The sequence below is a fragment of the Lissotriton helveticus genome, chromosome 12, assembly GCF_964261635.1.
Source record: "Lissotriton helveticus chromosome 12, aLisHel1.1, whole genome shotgun sequence".
NCBI classification, from domain to species: Eukaryota; Metazoa; Chordata; class Amphibia; order Caudata; family Salamandridae; genus Lissotriton; species Lissotriton helveticus.
In genome coordinates this window covers 370495115-370515315 of record NC_136073.1, presented here as the reverse complement: position 1 = coordinate 370515315, position 20201 = coordinate 370495115, and the positions used below count along the sequence as shown (strand labels likewise).

General features: G+C 47.7%; 1 protein-coding gene across 2 annotated transcripts in view; it reads right to left on the bottom strand.

Moving 5' to 3' along the window:
- The window catches only part of LOC144799915 (acyl-coenzyme A diphosphatase NUDT19-like), a 244771-nt gene that overhangs the window by 11389 nt on the left and 213181 nt on the right, over positions 1–20201 (bottom strand). Inside the window, exon 1 of one of the 2 annotated variants that reach the window (XM_078671533.1) lies at positions 6873–6939. The exons of the other annotated variant lie outside the window; for it this stretch is intronic. The gene's annotated coding sequence lies outside the window, so the exon portion shown is untranslated. Of the gene's footprint in view, positions 1–6872; positions 6940–20201 lie in introns of those variants that run through there. 2 annotated transcript variants of the gene reach the window in all.

The following is a 20201-nucleotide window of genomic DNA, read 5'->3' as shown; positions in this document are numbered from 1 at the left end:
TGCATGTGCATTGCTCCCGGTGTAGTCAGGAAGAATTTTACAGTACAACAATTTAAGTAAGCAAAAGCAAAGAAAAAAATGTAACCAAGTGTAGAATTTTTTTTCTTTCTGCAGTGCACAGCATTTCCTGCTTCACCCTGCTGTGCATGGTCAGTTAAGCTGCCCCTCAAACCAAAGAGTCTGAGGATGGACAAAGGGTGATTCCCAAAGAAATTACTTCTGCCTCCCCCCTCACCCCATCCCTCCCGTGGCCTTGTATTGGAAAAATGCAAAGAGACTGCAAGGCACGGTTCTTTATTTTTATTTGTGCAGCTCATGGCAGTGATTTACACAGACTAACTATGCAAATATAACACAGCCAACCGTAAATCTTATGTCCTAAATGCACAAGTATTTGTTTGTCTTATAATCCCTCAATTCAAAAAAATGCACCTGTATCACTTTTGAACTAGTCCTTTTTGTGATGTGGGTTTGCTGGTCATGTACATAAGTTCCAAGAATTTTGGGGTGTTTCTGAAAGTATACAGATAATAGTTTTCCATTCAGGGTGTTTCTTACACCAGTGTCTAAAGATACGAGTACGTGCCCTGCCAATGTGCTGTGATGCACGAGGGTCGCATTGGTTTTGAGGCAATGTTTTAAATTTGAGTTTGTGAGAGGCATATTGTCGTTGTTAACATCCTTTAGGATCTGATAGAAACATTGTTTGTTATCTAAACCTAGTTCCCTAACTGAACGTGGCCTGCGCTGCCATAGAAGAAAGCCTACAACATAGTTCTAACAATGACAAGGGAAGCTGCTATCCACTGCAGGCGACTTCGAAAAGGGCTTGGAGTGATGTGCAACGCATTCAAGGCAGTTCTTGTTAAATGCTAAAATTATTCCTAAAAAATTGATTGTCGTGGGTGTTCATAGCAAAGCTGCTAGATTCCATTTTATGAACAACCCTCCCCTTCCCTGTGGCTTCTTGTATGACCTGCGTGGTCTTCAGCGGCGCCATGTTTTACTAGACAATCCTTCTCATGGCGGAGCTCAGAGCTTAACCCCTTTCTCCTTCACAGCCTCCATGCAGATAAGCTCAGAAACGAACACTCCTTACCTATAGTACAGCTACTAAAATCACATGGCAGAACTATACAAAAAGAAATGACAGTCAATAAATTACCATGCTGCTTTGTTAATGCTTGTCAGAAAATGCCTGGATCTCTAGTGTACAGAACTGTATTCTTGGTAGACGTGGAGTCACCTGAACAAGGGAATCTGTTGGCGACCCCCCATGGTAAAATGACTGGACACTTTTGCTTTACAAACTTGGAGTGCAAGAGTTGAACAGAAGCTGCCATAGTCCTATTTATTTTTTGCAGTTTTATTCATTTTCATGGGACCTGGGAGATTAGGTGATTTGCCCAGAATCACAGGATCTTGAACCCAGACACAAACCTGATTCCTTGATTCCAAGGCCTTCATGCCTCGTCCTCTCCCCCTCCCTCCCTCCCTATGTCACGGACCATGCACATGAGCATATCCGATGCAAGCCACGCGCATGATAGGGTGCGTGATGTTACTTCTAATGCCCATGTGACACCTGTTTAGGTCACACGTATACAGTTGAAGCTTGCACTGCTGGTGCCCAGAGGGTACCCATTCCCTGTGCCCCAGTGACGTTCGAGAAGAGCTTTCATTCTACAAAACACGAAACGAATTGTACTGTTGGCGCTTGACATATCAAATCATATCAGTGGTCAAAACTACTGTGCAAACACAACTCAAAGAGCAAAATGCCTCCAGACATCACTTTGTGTATCACCTTATATTCTGTGCTCCTCACTATGCCCTGTGCACAAGCACACTGTATATTTGTGCCTCTGGGCGAGCATGCTTCCCCGGCTGTTTGTTATGTGTCTGTTGTGCAGTCAGAAACTCAGCCAGGCTGCCATTGGCAAGACGCAAGCAATATGTCCCCCTGTCCCCATGTCTGGTAAATAATCCCCATAATTGTGGTGCAGTTGCTGTGGTAAGGGCTAGAGGGGGGGTGCCGTTCGGTGTCAACTGTGGCTTTAATGAGGAGCTGTGCACATGAGGCGTCAGTGTTCTGTCTAAAGCGCTCTGTTTGTGAAAGGCTCTTTACATTAGAACTGAAAGCAGTGCTGTGGACAAAGAAAAGCGACAGCAAGAAAAGCAGGCAAATGCAAAACAGCTGTTTTCAAGCACTCGTTTTTGTGCTGGCATCCGCCTTGCAGGAGCGAGCAGCGGCGGCGCGAGACCCATGTAGCGTGCGGGCCGCTTCTTGCTCCCTCAAGGTGGATGCCAGCACATGCATGAGTGTGCTTGAAAAGGAGCAGACCGATTTCAAAAGGTTTATCCTAGAGCAGCACATGCACGCTTCCTGGGCGAGACCTAAAAAATAAAGGTACCTGGAAATAACAGGTGGAAAACATTTCACACTTGATGAATAACTGAAAAAGCAGCATGTCATTACATATTAATTTTAAAAGACCCAGCATGTTACCACAGCAAATAAAGAAATAAAAATAAACATATAATAAGAATACACTCACCTTCTCCCTTCCTGAGCAAAAACATTTCCACACCACAAACCCTCTACCAATTCCCTAATGCCACAAACATGCAAGCTGGCCAGGCCAGCATAAAAGACAGCACACAGGGAACAAACCACCGGTGGCGCAGGAGTGAACCACCCATAGAAACTCCAATCACACGTCATTTTGGCTTAAACACAGCCTCTCACCTTAACCCAAAGAAAGGGTGGAACAACACTTCAATCACACGTCATATGGCTTAAACCCTGCCCCTCACCCATACCCCGTAGGAAGGGTGGAACAACAAACTTCAACCACCAGTCATTTGGCTTAAACCCTGCCCTTCACCCTTACCCCCTAGGAAGGGTGGAAAAAAAACTTCACACTACAAACACATGTCATTTGGCTCAAATCCTGCCCTTCGCCTTTACCCCATAGGAAGGGTGGAACAATAACCTCAATCACTGGTCATTTGGCTTACACACTGCCCTTCACTCTAGCCCAAAGTAAGGGTGGAACAACACTCCAATCACACATCACTTGGATTAAACCCTGCCTCTCACCCTCACCCCGTAGAAAGGGGTGGAACACCAAACTTCAACCACTAGTCACTTGGCTTAAACCCTGGCCTTCACCCTTACCCAGTAGGAAGGGTGGAACAAAGATTCACACTACAAACACAAGTCATTTGGCTCAAACCTTGCCCTTCACCGTTACCCCGTAGGAAGGGTTGAACAACTTCAATCACCAGTCATTTGGCTTAAACCTTGCCCTTCACCCTTAACCAGTAGGAAGAGTGGAACAAAAAAACTTCAATCACCATTCATAACCAGACCACACTGCACCTCAGGACCATAATCCTAACAACTTGGACAAATATTTGCATGTCTTACCCCAGCAACAACACAGTGACAGAAATACTGTATGGGGTTCCCAAAACACCCTTAATAAAAAAAGCAACCATGCATAATATATATATATATAAATGGATATACATATATATATAACACTAGTCCCAAATATCGCTTGAAGGAGATTTTCAGCTATCTCCAGGGCAGGGCATTGAACAGGCTGGACTTGAAGGAAAGGCAGACATTAATTCAGAGCAACAAGCGAACCAGACAGCAAGGCAGTGGTTGGACCCCAAGCTGAATGACACAGTGAGGAAAGAGGTGGTCTCCATTTTGGCGCTCCTCCACTCGAACTGGCAACGAAAAGCCACACAGCTCAAAGCTACGACGAAAAATGATCTTCATTCCAACCAAAGCAGCATCAAAAACAGCAAATCTGGGGTCTCTCCTTTTTTTAGAAAAATGCACATTGCTGTGGGCAGGTGGCGTGATGCCAGTACCTAGCACCGGAACCCAAAGGAAGATCTCATAATGACTGACTGACTGACTGATATACTTGTAAAGCGCTCGATTGCCGAGGCGTTTTGGCGCTGGGGTGTATTCGAACTGATGCACATGCTAGCCAATCTTAGACAATTAAGGGAAAAACCAAGTCTTGACCTGTTTCCTGAAGATAGCCCTATAAGGCTGTAGTCTGATGTGGGTTGGGAGTGAGTTCCACAGCCTAGCTGCTGGATGGGAGTAGCTCTTACCACCCCATCTGTTTTTTTTAAATCTTTTTGACCGGAAATAGCCCTGTGTTGGCAGACCTCAGACTCTGTTGTGGCACGTACCAGGAAAATAGAGTTTGAACATCCAAGGCACCTCCTCCATAAAGCGCCTTGTGCACCAGGCAGAGGGCCTTGAATTGTACCCGCTGAGGGACTGGGAGGCAATGCAGCTGTCGGATACTAGCAGAAGTGGGGTGATGGTTAGGGAGGGCAAGCAGCACATGCGCTGCTGCATTTTATAGAGACTGAAATTTGGCTGTCAGGCCTTTGTCAATTCCTAAGTATAATGCGTTCCCATAGTCAATTCTGGAAAGGACAAGGGCTCCAATTACCGTTTTCCTAAGAATTAATGGGATAAATGGCAAGATTGTGTGCAGGACTTTTGAGGCAAAATAGCAGGAGGAGGTTAGTTGATTGATTTGTTTTCCGAACTTTAACTCATCATCAAACATAAATCCAAGGTTCCTGGCCTTAGTCACCGTAACTGGGCAGTTACCAGCCTCTGCCGGCTACCATAGTTGGTTCCACACTGACAGGCCCTTCCCAAACTCCATGACCTCGGTCTTTTTGGTGTTAAGTTTGAGAGAGTTTGAGTTCATCCATGCCATGACTGCATTAAGACAGTTATGAAAGCAGTCGGGAGTGATGTTCACCCTCTGCATAACCGATACCACTATCTGTGTATCGTCTGCATATGAAACTAAGGTAAAGCCATGATCTTTATTTAGTCTAGCCAGGGGGGTGACATAGATATTAAACAGTCTGAGTGACAAAGCTGACTTCTGTGGGACTCCACATGGCAGGCACAAGTCCACCGACGTAAGACCATCCCAGTGGATCAACTGTTCCCTGGATGCGAGGAAGGATGCTAGCAGAGTTAGAGCTGCTTCTCTGAATCCCACTGCCTTCAGCCGATGCAGCAACACCGCATGGTTAACGGTATCAAATGCTGCTGATAGCAGGATGAGGATGGCTCTTCTTTCCCATCCATGAGTTTTCGGATTTATTCTGTGGCCATTATGAGGGCGGACTCAGTAGAATGTTGTAATCTGAACCCTTATTGGGTGATGTCCAACAGGAGATTACCATCTAAATGGTCGGCGAGTTCCAGTTTAATGGCTTTTTCAAAAATGTTAGTCAGTTGGGGAGAGGGGTTGGCCTAACGGCTAAGGCGCTCGGCCTCGGACCTGGGGAACTTGGTTTGAGACTCGGTAACGACGCCAAAACCCCCCTGTGATTCTGGGCAAATCACTTAATCTCCCCGTGCCTAAAATGAAAGTGTGTCCTCATGTAACGTAACTGGTGCTATGTAAAGCGCTCTGATAACTGATTCGGTTCGGTTCTAGTTCGCACTATATAAAACTCTGCAAAAAAAATAAAAGTAGTGGGAGGCATGATATTGGGCGGTAATGCTTGACCTCCAAGGGGTCCAGTGTAGGTTTCTTCAGGATAGGCCTGATACAGGCATTTTTCCAAACTTGTGAATAGACTCCTGAACTAATGACCTCATTTAGAAGGGGAACCATATAAGCACTAATCTCCCCGGAAACCATGTGTAGTATAGAGGGGGGACAGGGGTCCATAGACGAGCCAGACTTTGTCCATGGTAGCAGAACCTTTACTTTCTCTGCCGCTAAAACAGAGAATGTTGACAGACTGCTGTGAGTGGGATTGTCTACTAAGCAGTCCTCTATAGTTTCAGTTGCAGTAGATACTGTCTTCTGCAGTTCATTATACACTATCTGGACTTTGTTTTGAAAGAAGGAAGCCATCTTATACACAACATTTTTATCAGGTTTAAAATGGGAATCCTGCATACGCTTTGATAAAGCTGTAACCGTTTTAAAAAGCTCCTTCGATGAATTTTTGGCTGCCTGTATTTTAGTTGTAAAGTAGGACGTTTTGCAAGTATTATAGCTACTTTATATTCCTCCAGAGCTAGATTATATTCCCTTCTAAGTTTGTCACTATAGTCTGTCCTCCACAATCACTCAAGACGTCTGCATTTGGCTTTTATGGGCCTAAGCTCATCTACATATCAAGGTGGAGTCGCTTGCTGTCTGTGGGGCTGCTTGGTTACTTCTGGGGCAAGCCGATTTATTGAAGACCTAATCCAGTCGTCGAATGTAATTGCTGCCGAATTTGAATCCAGCATGATGTTAGGGGGGTTTTCCGCCAGGACTGCTACCAATTCACTTTATTTGGATAGCTTTCCACTGGCGGAATTTGACCATGGGTGGTCTATTACAATGATTTTTGCTGATTGTGGGCTTACTATATTAAAGTGTATTTCATTATGATCGGTCCACGGCAGAGGCGTCACTTTTATCAATTCCATATCTTGATTATTAGTGAATATACCATCAAGCCTGTGACCTGCTATATGTGTGGGCTCTGCTACTATCTGATTCAGTCCAAATCCTGAAAGATTGTCCATCAGTGTAGCAGTTTCGGGATTGTTGTTTGCTTCTAGATGGAAATTAAAGTCACCCAAAATTGTAAAGGTCCTGGTATCTAGACATGACTCAAGAAAAGTCTGAAGTGTATGAATGAAGGAGGTCTGCACACCTGGGGGCCTATAAATAAGGCGACCCGGGAAGGACATAGTGTTATTGTACTTGATACTAAAGGTCACTGCCTCTGCTTCCACTGATGGTGCAGGTTCAATCCTTACTGTGTACTGGGCCCTGTATATTATAGCTAATTCCCACCTTATCCACTCAGGCAACCTGGCATCCTGCGGGTAACACCACATTCCAATCCGGTTTAGAAGCATTATTTGCCCAGGTCTCTGTTGAGAAAACGAGGTCAGGATTAGTAAGTTGTAGCATGCATTCAAGTTCGTATCTATGTTTTCTCATCAATCGCAAGTTTAATAACAAAACATGTGAATTATTAACAGTGGGACTCAAGCCTGTATACATCAACAAAGTTGTCAACCTTATACCCTGTGATTTATGTGCTACATTATGTGTAAAGGTGACCTCCAACAAATGTTGTCTATTCCATTGTAATGATTCCATTCAGACAACCACATGCTGCCTGAGCCTTCTCTTGTTTTCTCTTGTTATGTGAGTTTATGGATACAGGCTTGTGTCCCACTGTTATTAATTCACATGTTTTGTATATTCTATATAATTGTATATTAAACTGCCTTTTTTCCGCCTGGATCAAAGGCTCAAATATAGTACCGATTGGGGCTATATTTATTTGATTTCCAATCACTGTTTAATCAGGGACCACTATCTTTATTATCTAGACTAGCTGTCAATCACTTCAGACGTGTATTCAGAGATAGGCTCAAGGGAGCAAATGGCTAAAGTAAGAAAATGACAACTTTCTAAAAGTGCCATTTTTAGAATAAAATTTAAAATCTAACACATCAACATAAGTTGGTACTTAAAATTGTGATTCCACAGACACCAAACCTGGGGGTCCCTTCTCTTCCCGATATGACATTACACTTATAAGATGTAACAAGCATTTACAATGCAATGGTCTCTGCATTATTAAAGGTAGAGCTATTGGCATTGGTCATGATATTTTTTTTCATTTTTTAAAAAAAACATAAATAAATGATATTGTCATTTACAATGGCAATAGGTTAGCATTAGAGAGTAGTAGAGAGTATTCACGGACACAGAGCCACACACACAGAGAGCACCACACACACACACAGAGCCCCCCACACACACACACAGAGAGCCCCACACACAGCGAGCCCCCACACACACACAGCGAGCACCATACACACACACATAGCGAGTCCCATACACACACACTGCCCCTCTGAAAGAAAACTGCGCCACAGGATTGGTGCCCTCTAGGCTCTAGAACACTACATGTGCCCTCTGACTCCTCAAACACAAGGACTGCGCAAAACTGAGCCATCTAGCTCTAACAGTACGGTGTCCCCAGGGAGCCACTCAGGCTCTAAACAAATGTGCGCAGGCTAGAGCCACACGGGCTCTGTAAATAAAAGTTGTCCCCAAACATTGGAGCCCCACATGGGCCCTGGGACAAAGACTGTGCAAAAATGTGCCACGGGTTGGAGCCCTCTGGCTCTAGAAATAAACACATGGCCCCTTAACTAATTTGGGCCCAGTATAGGGAGCGCGCTGGCGCTTTAAGTAAATATGGCCGAGCTAGAGCCACACAGGCTCTTTCAACAATCATGCCCCCTGTCGTTGGGGCGGCTCTCTCGCCAGCGGGGCTGCCCAAGTGCCGATAATGCGATCAAATGGGGCCCCCAAACTCGGGGACCTCCGGACCCCCACAGGCCCTCTAAACCATTGTTTAAATGTTGGAGCGGCCCACTGCACCAACGGGGCCGCCCTGACCGGGGCCTTTCTGCACAACTAGAGCTCCTCTTCGTGCGAGCGCCCGCTGCAGGACGGGCCCGCTCAGGGACTGAGACCGCCATCCTCCCTGCCCAGCCCTCACTTACCGGGCTTCTCTCTGGTGGGGGGGAGGCTCCTCCGGGCTCCAGAACGCTCCTCCGGGCTCCAGAGCGGGGCCGGCACCCTGCTTCTCCCCACTCTGCTGGGGAGTTTTCTTCGACCATCCGGCTGCACGCGGCAGCTTTCCCAGGTGGCGGCCGGTACCGCAGTTATGCGCAGGGCTCCCATCGGCACACGGAGCCCTGCTTGGGAAGACGCTTCTCCCGGGGCTCCCATCAACTCACGGGAGCCCCGCGCCGGCACTCGAGGAGGCGGGGTAGGCTCCCATCCTCCTTTCTCGCACCACTTCCTGCCTTCCACGCTTCCTGTCCTGCTGCGGCCCCACCCCCATCACAGGCCGGCTTGCCTGACTTCCGGGCGGCCACGGCGGGACAAACTCGGGCATAATGAGGGGTGGGCCCCCTCGGTAGGTAATAAAAATGTAGAAGCGAGGTGGGCACTCGCTAAAGCACACAAACACGCGGTGGGCACCCGTACTAATTGGCAGCGAGGCTGTTCCGGGCAACAATCCCAAAAAATGGCAGCCGCAAACGTCCAAAATTTTCGGAATCGGGGGCGTGTTTTTTGCGTTCTGAGTGACGGATGACGTCACAGGGCGAAAGAACGCAAAAAACACGCCCCCGAATCCAAAAAAGACGGGGCTTCAACCGAGTGACGCCCCTCTCCTCCAATGGCTGGCCTCCGTTTAGGAAGCCAGCCAATGGAGAAGAGGGGCGGGTTGAAGCTCCCCTAACTAAAAAACATAAAATCTTCAGACTCCGCCCACTGCTACACAGTGCACCGGTCCACGACCTAAAAAGGTACTATGGGAGAGACAGGCCTTGCAATAGTAAAATAGAATTTAAGAGTTTTTCATCACTAGGACATGTAAAACTTTAAAGTTGTCAGTGTCGCAGTGACTCACTTTCTAGGGGCCGATCCAGCTAACCCATGGTGCTTGCATAATTCCCTGTGGGTAGCCCCTTGTTCTTGTGGTGCTAGTCGCACCGAAAAGTCAGTTGTGCCAAACAGTATTTCTTATATTCTGCGCGCTGGTGGTTGACATGTCCTGCTCAGATGCTTTGAATATCTTTATTGTGCTCTTCACATAATGTTCATGCTTAGCATATACTGCTATCACAGTACCATGCAAAATGCCATAAGTTTAAACAGCATTTGTTTTCCTTTTACTGCAAAATAAATGTGGGACTTCATTTCTCAGACGCCCTGGAGGACAGCCATCTTGGGTGTGGATTCAGCTCATAATAGGGGCCCGCTCTATGGGAGCTGCACACTATTCTTTGGCCTTGCTTGTAACAGGAGCTCTGATCCTCCGGTCCCCTCCGGAGGCACAACCTGGCCTTTAAGAGTCTTCATGCATTATGCCGACTGTCCAGGAAGTCTTACCCTTTGATCTTCCGCTGGCTCCAGCAGAATTTTAGAGGTACGCCGACATTTCTCCAAGCCCTCCGCTCGCACACCAAGCAGGCCATGCTCTGACCAGTAAGCCCTTTCTGATATAAAAGGTGATTCACGCCTATGTTGGCAGAGCGGAGCGTGATACCATTCTCACGTGATGCTCCGCTTTCAGGACGGGCAGTTCTTTGGACTCTCTGGCTTGAGGCTTGTTTTGTTGCATGTCTCTTGTTCCTTCTCACGGGATCATGATAAGAGGTTACAGTTCTCCGGTTCCTTATCATGGGAGCATGATAAGAAGACTGTAAAAGGCAAATACTTTGTTTCTAGAAAGAACAAATAGGAAATACTCCACATAGGTAATGCTTATAACTGCCGTGTGTACGTTCAGAGTGATGAGAGTGAAGATAAATATAAAGAGTGCCTTACAGTGCTGATAAACTGTGATTGGTGTGAATGCATTACAGTGCTGTTAACCGTATTACTGGTATCAAGTGGGAGTCCCAAGATACAAGCTCCTTGCGTCTTCTATGATTATTACCAAGACACAGCAGAGCAACAAGTCTGAACCAAAGACTTTATGAGAGTTAGACATATGAATAACACATATCTTTGTGTAATGTGCTATTTTGTTTGACTTGCCATTTTTCTTTTAGATCTCCTTCCCCACTGTTACCTTCCCACACCCTTCCCCCCGTCTGGACACCTCAGCGCTATTATAGCACACTGAGTTTGAGGTGCCTGGAAGAGGGCCTAGGGAGGATCGTACAGACCCAGAGGAAGTGTCCACTGTGACAAAAGTACGTGTCCTACCACTCACATACACTGCACCCTGCATTTAGGCTGCACAGGGCCTACCTTAAGGGTGACGTATATGTATTAAACGGAAGGTTTGGTGACTGGCAAGAGGTTTAACTTTCCAGGTCGACATGGCAGTTTAAAACTGCATTCAAAGGCTCTGCAATGGCAGGCCTAAGATATGTTTAAAGGGCTACTGAAGGGGTGGCACAATCAGTGCTAAAGGCCCAGTAGTAGCATCTAATTTACAGGCTCTGAGCACATGTATCCACTTTACTAGTGGCATATAAGTACATTATTTATTTATTTATTCATTCAGTGTTTTGTATAGCGTGAACATGACCCAAATTGGGTATCAGAGTGCTTCACAATTCTACTGTATTATAATTCTTCTGACAGTTTGTTTGATGAGTCCTTTAAACAAACTATCAATAATCTATATTCACTTTTACGTGGAATCATTTGTACTTTAAAAAATAATACATGTCAAAAAGATTACTAGCCATCAACTTACAGTATATTTGTACGTGTCCTAAATATTATGATATGTGGCATTTAGATATACCTGTCCTAAAGGATATCCCAATACATATTTAGTACAGAGGACTATACATTGCAAACAGAGTGGTTATAAATATAGAGCTAAATTCTGATCTAGGATGAGCGATAGTTTTACTCCTATAAGTTGTAGGGTTGTTTTCTTGCATTTATGTCGTTTTCTGTAGAGAACAGAATATAGGAAATCGAAAGATTGTCTGTTAGACTCTAATTAGAGCAAAGATGCGTTCGGTCTGCTGTTGGTTAAGGGAGGAATTTGCTCATTAGAAAGGCCTTAAGTTCCTTTTTGAATACTGAAGTGCAATTAAATATGAAATACATTAAATATGCCAATTAAGGATAAGCCAAGGTTACCATATTTTAAGCTGAAAGAACATGCACTTTTGCACTGGTTAGCAGTGGTAAAGTGCCCAGAGTCCTAAAGTCAACAAAAACTAATACAGCAAAAAATTGGAGAGGAAAGCAAACGGTTTGTAGGTGACCCTAAAGAAATGGCCATTCCAGCACCCCCTTATCAACAAATAAAACTTAACTCTTCTATGTCACCCTGCATCAAATGATAACATTTACTAGAAACATCTTAGCGGCCCAACATAAATACTGGTGTTTTTAGTGTTCTCACACTTCTTCTTGTTGCCAAACTGTGCTGAGGGTCAGCATGAATCCCAAAACCCTCTCCACCCAGTGTTTTCTTGCTCCTAAACACAACGTTGATATTGTCTAAGTCAAAGTCAAAAAGTTTCTTTATTCGGTTAAAATTTAAAACCATCAAAGCACAGATCACATTACACACTACCTATGATACATTATAAATATGACAGGCATTAATACATATGCCAATTTTAAAGAGACCATTTGCCGTCCATCAATACGCCCTCCCACCAAGAAACGCCCTTGGCTTTCAAATAAATACATAAAAAAGTTTGTCACACATCGGGAGGAGGCACTTGCACACCTGCCGCTGGACACGATGCGAGTCCTGGGCGACTGAGCCCAGTGTGGCCCTACGAAGTTTTTCTGGAAGGGCTCTGAGGTGCGGCGACGGGAGCGGTGGCAGAGGAGACCTGTGCCCAGTGGAGTGTCGCTATAGGTGTGTCTAGGCGAGCGTGTGGCGACCAGCTTTGATCTACAACGGAGAGGTTGCAAGATGGGGAAAACCGACAGACAGCTTCCTTTTGCGCAGAAAAACGCCAAGTCGCAGGAAAAAGCAGTGGGGGACGATGGTAGATCTCCCTCCCCTGAGGAGTCAGAACAGGACATCAAAAGCATACTGAAGTCTATGGAGAGGGGACTACAGGAAGGCATATCGGCGCTGGGGGTCAAAATGGACGCGCTCACATACAGGCTGGGCAGGATGGGCGAGCGACTTGATAAACATGCGGAGCGTCTGGATATGTCAGAAAGGAGAATTACAGAAGTCATGGAGGGGCAAACAACCATTGATGCTGGCCATAAACAGCTGGGCAAGGTAATGCAACTACTCCAGGACAAGACGGAAGACTTAGAGGCGCGCTCTCGGCACTGCAACGTGCGTATTGTCGGCCTTCCGGAGACGACCCACACTGGTAAAATGGAGCCCTTAATCAAACGCTTGCTGACAACGCTGCTGGGTGCAGAGGTCTTCTCCAACATGTTCATCATAGAGCGGGCGCACCGCTCTTTGGCCCCGAGACCGAAGCCGGGGGCTCCGCCGCGTCCGATAATCGCAAAATTCCTCAACTATAGGGACAGGGACGCTGCTCTAGGCGCCGCCAGGGAGAAGCAGACATTGACTTACGAAGGCTCTACCATCTCTTTATATCCGGACTTTACAGCAAAGGTGCAGGAGGCGAGGAAACACTTTGTGCCACTGAGGAAGCAGCTGCGTGAGCAAGGGCTGGACTATGCAATGCTGTACCCGGCGAAGCTAAAGGTCAACAGGAATGGTCAGTCACACATCTTTACTGATCCGAGAGCTCTACAGAAAGTGTTGAAAGAATGGTCGAAATAGCGGAGGAAATCCCCAGATCATGAGGTTGGCGATGAGGCCTCAGGCGGAGGCATGGATGACCAGGACTGATGGTGAGCAGCCCAGGGATATGGACTTGGATGTGGCGGACTTGATGCGAATGGGCCCGCTGTCCCTGGCTGCGGATTATGGTATGCTCTGGGTGCGGCTACTGGCTAAGGCAGGTTTGGTAACTGTTAGCTGAGGAAGACGGGACGAATGACATGATTGTCTTTTTGAGATTACCTTTTGTTTGTGAGCAACCTCCACCCGCAAGTGGCGACACTGAGTGTGGGGACAGTTGCTGGGAGGGAAGGGGGGGTTAGCTAGGGGGTTGGAACCTTCGCGACCTGGTTTGGGGGGGTCTGCTGTGGGTGGGTTAGGGGGGCTGGGTAGGGGGAGGAGTTCAATGGTTCATGTTTATCGATGCCACCAACTGTCCGTTTATTATTGTACCTTGCTTCATGAATTCTTTGGTCCAGCTATGGTTAGAGGAAGCTATGTACTTTTTTTTTTTTTGAAAACTTTATTTATACTTTTTTCCAGTAAAATAGTACATTAAGGCATTTCCACAGGCAAAAAAAAGACGTGTTATCAGTGAATCACTATAGCATCCTCACATCATCAGCTTCATTCAGTAAAATAATTATCAAAGTACTATATCGGAAAGGCACGAGTCATTTAACAGACAGCAAACAGCATACAGACAGCAAACAGCATAGTCCCATCACATCCGAGAACCACATTGGAGACACAGCCCCACTATAACTTGGCAGCTAAGCAGTGGAGATTTGCACAAAAAGGTGAGGGCAGTCCCATAACAATCTTGCAAGTCCCTCTTGTAGGACTTTGGTATAACATGTAACATCTATGCTCACGCAAAACAACAGGTGATGGACAGAATGCAGAACAATGTCATACATTCACCCCAGTACAGAGATCTGGGCCTAAATCCATCGTTTTTTTGCTCACCATGCCTTTCCAGTTTGAACCCAGCTATATGCAAATCAGTCTTGACCCTGTGCCCAATGGGAACAGTCCAGCCCGAACTGCCAAGCCAGGTCCTCCCTGGACTGGAAACAAGCATCCAAGGACCGGTTTCGGGCTATAAGCCCTCTTCAGCCTGGATAGCTTGATTCCAGTGGCATGGAGAGCACGGGACTCACGTCTGAGCATACCCGTCCCACTCGGGGTGACAAATGCAAAACAACAGGTGATGGACAGAATGCAGAACAATGTCATACATTCACCCCAGTACAGAGATCTGGGCCTAAATCCATCGTTTTTTGCTCACCATGCCTTTCCAGTTTGAACCCAGCTATATGCAAATGAGTCTTGACCCTGTGCCCAATGGGAACAGTCCAGCCCGAACTGCCAAGCCAGGTCCTCCCTGGACTGGAAACAAGCATCCAAGGACCGGTTTCGGGCTATCAGCCCTCTTCAGCCTGGATAGCTTGATTCCAGTGGCATGGAGAGCACAGGACTCACGTCTGAGCATACCCTTCCCACTCGGGGTGACAAATGCAAAACAACAGGTGATGGACAGAATGCAGAACAATGTCATACATTCACCCCAGTACAGAGATCTGGGCCTAAATCCATCGTTTTTTTGCTCACCATGCCTTTCCAGTTTGAACCCAGCTATATGCAAATCAGTCTTGACCCTGTGCCCAATGGGAACAGTCCAGCCCGAACTGCCAAGCCAGGTCCTCCCTGGACTGGAAACAAGCATCCAAGGACCGGTTTCGGGCTATCAGCCCTCTTCAGCCTGGATAGCTTGATTCCAGTGGCATGGAGAGCACAGGACTCACGTCTGAGCATACCCGTCCCACTCGGGGTGACAAATGCAAAACAACAGGTGATGGACAGAATGCAGAACAATGTCATACATTCACCCCAGTACAGAGATATGGGCCTAAATCCATCGTTTTTTTGCTCACCATGCCTTTCCAGTTTGAACCCAGCTATATGCAAATCAGTCTTGACCCTGTGCCCAATGGGAACAGTCCAGCCCGAACTGCCAAGCCAGGTCCTCCCTGGACTGGAAACAAGCATCCAAGGACCGGTTTCGGGCTATCAGCCCTCTTCAGCCTGGATAGCTTGATTCCAGTGGCATGGAGAGCAAGGGACTCACGTCTGAGCATACCCGTCCCACTCGGGGTGACAAATGCAAAACAACAGGTGATGGACAGAATGCAGAACAATGTCATACATTCACCCCAGTACAGAGATCTGGGCCTAAATCCATCGTTTTTTTGCTCACCATGCCTTTCCAGTTTGAACCCAGCTATATGCAAATCAGTCTTGACCCTGTGCCCAATGGGAACAGTCCAGCCCGAACTGCCAAGCCAGGTCCTCCCTGGACTGGAAACAAGCATCCAAGGACCGGTTTCGGGCTATCAGCCCTCTTCAGCCTGGATAGCTTGATTCCAGTGGCATGGAGAGCACGGGACTCACGTCTGAGCATACCCGTCCCACTCGGGGTGACAAATGGAAAAACAACAGGTGATGGACAGAATGCAGAACAATGTCATACATTCACCCCAGTGCAGAGATCTGGGCCTAAATCCATCGTTTTTTTGCTCACCATGCCTTTCCAGTTTGAACCCAGCTATATGCAAATCAGTCTTGACCCTGTGCCCAATGGGAACAGTCCAGCCCGAACTGCCAAGCCAGGTCCTCCCTGGACTGGAAACAAGCATCCAAGGACCGGTTTCGGGCTATCAGCCCTCTTCAGCCTGGATAGCTTGATTCCAGTGACATGGAGAGCACGGGACTCACGTCTGAGCATACCCGTCCCACTCAGGGTGACAAATGCAAAACAACAGGTGATGGACAGAATGCAGAACAATGTCATACATTCACCCCAGTACAGAGATCTGGGCCTAAATCCATCGTTTTTTTGCTCACCATGCCTTTCCAGTTTGAACCCAGCTATATGCAAATCAGTCTTGACCCTGTGCCCAATGGGAACAGTCCAGCCCGAAGTGCCAAGCCAGGTCCTCCCTGGACGGGAAAGAAGCATCCAAGGACCGGTTTCGGGCTATCAGCCCTCTTCAGCCTGGATAGCTTGATTCCAGTGGCATGGAGAGCACGGGACTCACGTCTGAGCATACCCGTCCCACTCGGGGTGACAAATGCAAAACAACAGGTGATGGACAGAATGCAGAACAATGTCATACATTCACCCCAGTACAGAGTTCTGGGCCTAAATCCATCGTTTTTTTGCTCACCATGCCTTTCCAGTTTGAACCCAGCTATATGCAAATCAGTCTTGACCCTGTGCCCAATGGGAACAGTCCAGCCCGAACTGCCAAGCCAGGTCCTCCCTGGACTGGAAACAAGCATCCAAGGACCGGTTTCGGGCTATCAGCCCTCTTCAGCCTGGATAGCTTGATTCCAGTGGCATGGAGAGCACGGGACTCACGTCTGAGCATACCCGTCCCACTCGGGGTGACAAATGCAAAACAACAGGTGATGGACAGAATGCAAAACAATGTCATACATTCACCCCAGTACAGAGATCAAGGCCTAAATCCATCGTTTTTTTGCTCACCATGCCTTTCCAGTTTGAACCCAGCTATATGTAAATCAGTCTTGACCCTGTGCCCAATGGGAACAGTCCAGCCCGAACTGCCAAGCCAGGTCCTCCCTGGACTGGAAACAAGCATCCAAGGACCGGTTTCGGGCTATCAGCCCTCTTCAGCCTGGATAGCTTGATTCCAGTGGCATGGAGAGCACGGGACTCACGTCTGAGCATACCCGTCCCACTCGGGGTGACAAATGCAAAACAACAGGTGATGGACAGAATGCAGAACAATGTCATACATTCACCCCAGTACAGAGATCTGGGCCTAAATCCATCGTTTTTTTGCTCACCATGCCTTTCCAGTTTGAACCCAGCTATATGCAAATCAGTCTTGACCCTGTGCCCAATGGGAACAGTCCAGCCCAAACTGCCAAGCCAGGTCCTCCCTGCACTGGAAACAAGCATCCAAGGACCGGTTTCGGGCTATCAGCCCTCTTCAGCCTGGATAGCTTGATTCCAGTGGCACGGAGAGCACGGGACTCACGTCTGAGCATACCCGTCCCACTCAGGGTGACAAATGCAAAACAACAGGTGATGGACAGAATGCAGAACAATGTCATACATTCACCCCAGTACAGAGATCTGGGCCTAAATCCATCGTTTTTTTGCTCACCATGCCTTTCCAGTTTGAACCCAGCTAAATGCAAATCAGTCTTGACCCTGTGCCCAATGGGAACAGTCCAGCCCGAACTGCCAAGCCAGGTCCTCCCTGGACTGGAAACAAGCATCCAAGGACCGGTTTCGGGCTATCAGCCCTCTTCAGCCTGGATAGCTTGATTCCAGTGGCATGGAGAGCACGGGACTCACGTCTGAGCATACCCGTCCCACTCGGGGTGACAAATGCAAAACAACAGGTGATGGACAGAATGCAGAACAATGTCATACATTCACCCCAGTACAGAGTTCTGGGCCTAAATCCATCGTTTTTTGCTCACCATGCCTTTCCAGTTTGAACCCAGCTATATGCAAATCAGTCTTGACCCTGTGCCCAATAGGAACAGTCCAGCCCGAACTGCCAAGCCAGGTCCTCCCTGGACTGGAAACAAGCATCCAAGGACCGGTTTCGGGCTATCAGCCCTCTTCAGCCTGGATAGCTTGATTCCAGTGGCATGGAGAGCACGGGACTCACGTCTGAGCATACCCGTCCCACTCAGGGTGACAAATGCAAAACAACAGGTGATGGACAGAATGCAGAACAATGTCATACATTCACCCCAGTACAGAGATCTGGGCCTAAATCCATCGTTTTTTTGCTCACCATGCCTTTCCAGTTTGAACCCAGCTATATGCAAATGAGTCTTGACCCTGTGCCCAATGGGAACAGTCCAGCCCGAACTGCCAAGCCAGGTCCTCCCTGGACTGGAAACAAGCATCCAAGGACCGGTTTCGGGCTATCATCCCTCTTCAGCCTGGATAGCTTGATTCCAGTGGCATGGAGAGCACGGGACTCACGTCTGAGCATACCCGTCCCACTCAGGGTGACAAATGCAAAACAACAGGTGATGGACAGAATGCAGAACAATGTCATACATTCACCCCAGTACAGAGATCTGGGCCTAAATCCATCGTTTTTTTGCTCACCATGCCTTTCCAGTTTGAACCCAGCTAAATGCAAATCAGTCTTGACCCTGTGCCCAATGGGAACAGTCCAGCCCGAACTGCCAAGCCAGGTCCTCCCTGGACTGGAAACAAGCATCCAAGGACAGGTTTCGGGCTATCAGCCCTCTTCAGCCTGGATAGCTTGATTCCAGTGGCATGGAGAGCACGGGACTCACGTCTGAGCATACCCGTCCCACTCGGGGTGACAAATGCAAAACAACAGGTGATGGACAGAATGCAGAACAATGTCATACATTCACCCCAGTACAGAGTTCTGGGCCTAAATCCATCGTTTTTTGCTCACCATGCCTTTCCAGTTTGAACCCAGCTATATGCAAATCAGTCTTGACCCTGTGCCCAATAGGAACAGTCCAGCCCGAACTGCCAAGCCAGGTCCTCCCTGGACTGGAAACAAGCATCCAAGGACCGGTTTCGGGCTATCAGCCCTCTTCAGCCTGGATAGCTTGATTCCAGTGGCATGGAGAGCACGGGACTCACGTCTGAGCATACCCGTCCCACTCGGGGTGACAAATGCAAAACAACAGGTCATGGACAGAATGCAGAACAATGTCATACATTCACCCCAGTACAGAGATCTGGGCCTAAATCCATCGTTTTTTTGCTCACCATGCCTTTCCAGTTTGAACCCAGCTATATGCAAATCAGTCTTGACCCTGAGCCCAATGGGAACAGTCCAGCCCGAAGTGCCAAGCCAGGTCCTCCCTGGACTGGAAACAAGCATCCAAGGACCGGTTTCGGGCTATCAGCCCTCTTCAGCCTGGATAGCTTGATTCCAGTGGCATGGAGAGCACGGGACTCACGTCTGAGCATACCCGTCCCACTCTGGGTGACAAATGCAAAACAACAGGTGATGGACAGAATGCAGAACAATGTCATACATTCACCCCAGTACAGAGATCTGGGCCTAAATCCATCGTTTTTTTGCTCACCATGCCTTTCCAGTTTGAACCCAGCTATATGCAAATCAGTCTTGACCCTGTGCCCAATGGGAACAGTCCAGCCCGAAGTGCCAAGCCAGGTCCTCCCTGGACTGGAAAGAAGCATCCAAGGACCGGTTTCGGGCTATCAGCCCTCTTCAGCCTGGATAGCTTGATTCCAGTGGCATGGAGAGCACGGGACTCACGTCTGAGCATACCCGTCCCACTCGGGGTGACAAATGCAAAACAACAGGTGATGGACAGAATGCAGAACAATGTCATACATTCACCCCAGTACAGAGATCTGGGCCTAAATCCATCGTTTTTTTGCTCACCATGCCTTTCCAGTTTGAACCCAGCTATATGCAAATGAGTCTTGACCCTGTGCCCAATGGGAACAGTCCAGCCCGAACTGCCAAGCCAGGTCCTCCCTGGACTGGAAACAAGCATCCAAGGACCGGTTTCGGGCTATCATCCCTCTTCAGCCTGGATAGCTTGATTTCAGTGGCATGGAGAGCACGGGACTCACGTCTGAGCATACCCGTCCCACTCAGGGGGACAAATGCAAAACAACAGGTGATGGACAGAATGCAGAACAATGTCATACATTCACCCCAGTACAGAGATCTGGGCCTAAATCCATCGTTTTTTTGCTCACCATGCCTTTCCAGTTTGAACCCAGCTAAATGCAAATCAGTCTTGACCCTGTGCCCAAT